The sequence below is a fragment of the Ananas comosus genome, linkage group 10 (genome assembly GCF_001540865.1).
Source record: "Ananas comosus cultivar F153 linkage group 10, ASM154086v1, whole genome shotgun sequence".
In the NCBI taxonomy this organism is placed as follows: Eukaryota; Viridiplantae; Streptophyta; class Magnoliopsida; order Poales; family Bromeliaceae; genus Ananas; species Ananas comosus.
The window spans coordinates 6,789,897-6,795,660 of record NC_033630.1 but is presented as its reverse complement, the minus strand read 5'-3'; positions in this window follow the sequence as shown (position 1 = coordinate 6,795,660).

Here is a 5,764-nt window from a genome sequence, read left to right as displayed (position 1 = left end):
ATGCACCGCACAATGTCCAGCTTACAATAATTTGTTACAGTACTTCTCCAAACACCAGGATATATACTCTGAGGTGTGCAGACCATTATTCTTTCTTGGGTCCAAAGCTGGGTGGACGCACAAAAAGTTTGTTATACCCTTATTTGAAATTGTCAAAAGCATGCGCTAGGAGCAGTTAAAAAAGCGCACTAAAAAGAATACTATTTGTTTCGTACATACATCACAACAAGTCAGTTGTAGTATATTTTATCCAAAAACCGGAAAAGCATATTCTATATACTTTAGCTTGGAATTCCATTTTGCATACTAGAGCAAGACGAACCTCAATGAAAAAAAAAAAAAGGACCTAAAGAGTTGAGATCTTTTGTTCCTTTTAAATCACTGTATACCTCTGACAACCATCTAATAAATAATCGAATCTCTGTGTTTCGAGGGTTTTGGATTCTGAACATTAGCATTAACGCCACAAAATCTTTCAAATTAATAAGCAACTACGTTTCTTCAAACAGTTACATAATAATACCCAGTCTTTTCAAGACAAATGCCGTAAAAGATTCCAGCTCAAAAAAAAAAAAAAAAAGAAAAAAAAAAAAAAAAAAAAATAAAAAAAAAAAAAAAAAAAAAAAAAAAAAAGGGACGTGGAGAGGACTCGCGCGACCCACGCGAGTCGTCTCCACGCAGGAACCCAGAGATGCTACCAACTATGAACATAACTCCCTGCACCTGGTGTACTTCTATATATATATATGTGTATATGTGTATATAAATTGTAAATAATATTTGGTAATCAATATTTTAAAATTAAGATCTAATAATTTTGTTGATAATTAATATAAATTCCGTGCACGTAGTAATTAATGACTTTGGAAATTCATAATTTCGTGCGCAAATCTCCAATTTCGATAAAATTTGGTTTAATCAGATGATCCTCTCATCAGAGTATATTTTGTATAGGAGGACTTTTCGTTTTCAAAAATTATGAAAATATTACATAAAATAATGACTTGATTGCGACACTACAACCAAGTGCTGATGGGAAAAGTCAATAAGAAGTTTTTTGGTTGCTGCACTTGCTCCCAGTTTCTTGTTTATAAATAATGTATATAGTTCATCCTCATCTCCAACTCCTCAATCCCTAAAACATCTACTTCCAGAGCTTCTCTGGTTGCAGCATTTTCTCTAGTTAAATGTGATATTAATTATTTTGGAGCAGCTCCCTCTTCAATCTCCTTTCTGGATCTGTGGTTAGTTGTTGTTCTTCTTCTTCCCCTACTCTTTTTAATTAATTTTTATTTTCTTTGCTATCAAGTGGTTGATTCTGCAAAAGGGTACAAGGAGTATACTGTAGTATGTCTTTGTTGATTAATAATGGAAAAACTTCAAAAACCCTCCCTGTGGCTTCACACTTTTTCATTTTAGTACCCTGTGGTTTAAAGTTTATCAAGTTAGTACCCTGTAGTTTCTCACTTTATCACTTTAGTACCCTGTGGTTTTGCACTTTATCACTTTAGTATCCTGTGGACCTGTGGTTTCACACTTTACCACTTTAGTACCCTGTGATTTAAAAAACCACAGGGTACTAACTTGATACAAATTAAAACCACAGGGTACTAAAGTGATAAAGTACAAAACCACAGGGTACTAACTTGATACACTTTAAACCACAGGGTACTAAAGTGATAAAGTGAGAAACCACAGGGTACTAACTTGATACATTTTAAACCACAGGATACTAAAGTGAAAAAAATTGAAACCACAAGGGGGGTTTTTGAAGTTTTCCCATTAATATATATGTTGTTTGGATTCACTTGATCTTTGGAAACAAAATAACAAGAGATAATAATTAAGGTAGAATAATTTGGCCTCATGTAGTATTTTCACTTTATTGTTGATGATTGAGCATCTAAATCGATGATCAATATATACCATGAAAGATCATTAAGGATACTAGCCAAATAATGTTAAAAAGTTATGAAATTTAGTTTCCAAATACTTTCAATAGTGTAGATCAAGTTTACTGGAGCCGATCGTTGATTTAAAAGCCGCATCATTAAAAAATAACTTAATAGCACAGAGGCCTCCGTGCTACCGATAATATAAAATTTGATTCCACCATGTTCACACGAAAATGAAATAAGATGAAAAGAAATTAAAATTTGGTTTGCTTTATACTTATTAAAAGTCAACTAACCCAAGATTTAAATTGGCTTAAAGATAAGAATTAAGTGCAGGATAGAGGAAGAGGGAGAGAGCAATTAAATAATATGTACACGCATATGAAAGTGAATATCAATATGATGTATTTAAGTATATGTGTCGTACACATCTACAAGTAATTGCATATAATTGAGTCTAATACATTATTAGTCGCCTAATTTTTCCTGAAATTTCATTTACTTCATAAAATTTTTAGTTTTTTTTTTCTCCAAATCAAGTTATCGAAACTTCAACTTCTACTAGTTTAGGGCCCGCGCTTTGCGGCGGGTAAATAATATTTTATCAAATTTAAATATTTTAATTTATACAAATTTTAATAAATAATTTGTAGTATTTTAGCAAATTTAAAAATTTTAATTTATACCCAATCCAAACGGACCCTAAGTGTATCAAATATGATACGGGGGATTATTTTCTGCCTATATAAAAATATGTACTATATCATATATGTGTAATAATAAATTATCTATAGATGAACATATCAAATCTTGGTGGCATTAATTGTGTATTAAAAATTAATAGAAAAATATAAAGAAAAAAAACCAATTGATTAACTTACACTAAGTTTTTAATTGATTATCTTATTCTCTAATCAAATGAATATATTAATTTGATCAGATAAATCTACTTTTTCCATGAAGGATAATGATGTGAATTAGCTAAAAAAATAAAAAACTGGGACACTATGAATGCATGACAAAGAAAAAGAAAAGGAGAATAAGGTAATCTAATTGGGAAAGCAAGAAAAGAAACAATATTATTGACCAAAAACCTAACAAATTTTTCACTCTACTCTAGCCAATATTTATAGTGTGCTTATAATTGTAAATTTTTATAACTGTTATCTATGAAAAAGAAAAGACAATATAGAAAAGAGTAAATGANGGGTTATCCCAGGGACAGGGTTGGAAAATACATCTCCTCCTTCGTTGATGCGCCATACCTACTTTTCCTCCTGGCTCATTACTCCGTCGCCGCTACCCTGCCTTCTCGTGTGAGACGCCTTCTTCCTCCTCTTTGCTTTGCGTTTTCTTTTTTTTGCTCAGAGTATTCGCGTTAAAAACGGATTCCCCGAATTATATTTCGAAAAATTCGGATTGAGCGGCAGTGGAAAGACGAAATTTCTCAACAAAAAAAAAAAAAAGATTGGGCGGCTGCATTCTGATGATGCTGTTTGATTTTGAAGAAAAAAATGAAGGCAGAGCTACAGAAAAAGAAGAAAAGAGGAATGGCGAGGAGGACGAAAATCGCGGCGCATGGAAACGGTGCGGTTGGAAAATGGCGGGGTCCACGAGGCTGAGTGCAGCCTCGTGGACCGTGTGTGTGTGTGCGTGTGTATGTGTATATATATATAAATATATATATATATAATTTTATTTTTATATTTATAAGAATTATAATTATTTATGTTAATAGTATAAATCTAAAATAAAATTTTAATTTCACAGATGAATTTTTGCTCCGAATTTTTAAATAATAAACATAAAATTCTCGTTTAAATCGCGTATACGAATGATTGACGAATCCGATTTTTAAACTGTAATTTTTAACGAATTTAAAAATTTAAATACAAATTTTATTCGTATTTTATCCGTACCGAATTTTTACCATATCCGAATTAACTACCTATGTTCTTGCTTGCTTGCGATCCATATGTATATTATAAATTATACTTAGCATTGTGTTATGTTATAATGTTGAGTTTTATGTAATTGTAAAATTTATAGTAGATTTAAGCACTTTGGTATAATTAAGTACTGAATTAATTTTCTAAAGTTTGCTAGATTAATTATCTACTATGCAAATATTGTCACAATTTGAATTAAATCCAATCTAAAGTAAAATTGTGTGTGTAATGCACCTTTATTGTAATTAGCCTTGCTAAAAGGATCGCCCTGCTTATATATGGAAGGATGCAAAGGGCAAAGTTGGTATTTTTAAAAAGGGTCAAATGCATACACGTCCCTGCAAACATAGCCAATTGCGGATATATCCCTGCAAAATCGAAACTCGATAAGTTGTCCCTGCAAAAGTCCCAAGTTATGCAGATATGTCCCTGCAGTTAACATCTGTTAGTGAGCTGTTTGTTTTTTAACAGCGAACTCGTGAAATGACCATTTTACCCTTACAAATATATCCCTCCAAAAGTTTTCCTATTCCCCTTCTCTTTCTTTTCCTTTTCGGACCGTCGAAGCAGACGACGGTGGCGGCGGCGCGGGGTCAGGTTCGCCGGCGACGAAGAAGAGGGAAGAACGCCGAGCACCGGAGCACTACCCGGAGCTCGTCGCCCTCAACATCGTCCCCTCCCTCGTCGGCCTCCTCGGCCACGACATCGCCGACATCGCCGGCGACGTCGTCTCCCTCCTCACCGACCTCACCGACGCCGACGTCCTCGGTGACCACGACGACCCCGCACACGCCCTCGTCGCTGCCCTCGTCGACAACAACGCCCTCGAGCTTCTCGTCCAGAAACTCGCCCGCCTTTCCTCTGAGACCGACCCCGACGAGATTCTTCTCCCTCGTCGGTGACGAAGAAGAGGGAAGAGGAAGAAGGAAGAGGAAGAAGGAAGAAGGAAGAAGAAGGGAAAAGAGGAAGATGGAAGAGGAAAAGGAAGAGGGTTCGCCACCGTCGCCACCGTCGCTGCCGCATCTCCTCGTCGGCGACGAGGAAGAGGAAGAGGAAGAGGAGGAAGAGGAAGAAGGGTAAATACGTCAATTTACACTATACTTAACCATGGTTAAGTATTTTAACCGTGGTTAACGAAAATTTTCTAACAGATCTGGACGGCAGGGACATATCTGCATAATTTAGGACTTTTGCAGGGACAACTTATGGAGTTTCCGTTTTGCAGGGATATTTCCGCAATTCACTATGTTTGTAGGGACGTNCTTATGGAGTTTCCGTTTTGCAGGGATATTTCCGCAATTCACTATGTTTGTAGGGACGTGTATGCAAATAATCCTTTTAAAAATATACTCATCACTTTTTTTTTTATTCTTGGTTATTCCATAAAATTAACCAAACACACTTTCAGCTATTCTCAAAAATAACACTTTAACTAACCAAACATTTTTTTGTTTTATTCCTGACTATTCCAGAATAACACCATAACACTGGAATTAAATATTTTATCCCCTAATTCGATATTCCCGAACCAAACGCAGCCTTAAAACTTTATTTATTGACTAAAATAAAAAAGCCTTCCCTTATAAATATCCATATTTTTTACTTTCTAAGATTAAATTTTCTTTTCTAACAATTTAAAGGTATCTTCAGTATAAATTATAAGAAATGAACAGAATAGTAGTGACGGAACCCTGACGAAGGGCGTTTATGTAGTATCCTTAATTTTTTTTTATTCTTTAATTTTTTTGTTGTTTTTGAGTTGGTAGACTAGGCGTTTATGTAGTAACCTCATGCATCCTTATCAATTTAGTTTAACTGAGGTATACTTTTTTTTTTTTATTTACTCTCTCTCTCTAGTTCTTGAGCTATACATAGAGGAGGAGCTCGGGTGGTGTGGAGTGTCGTCGACGTCGCGCCGCG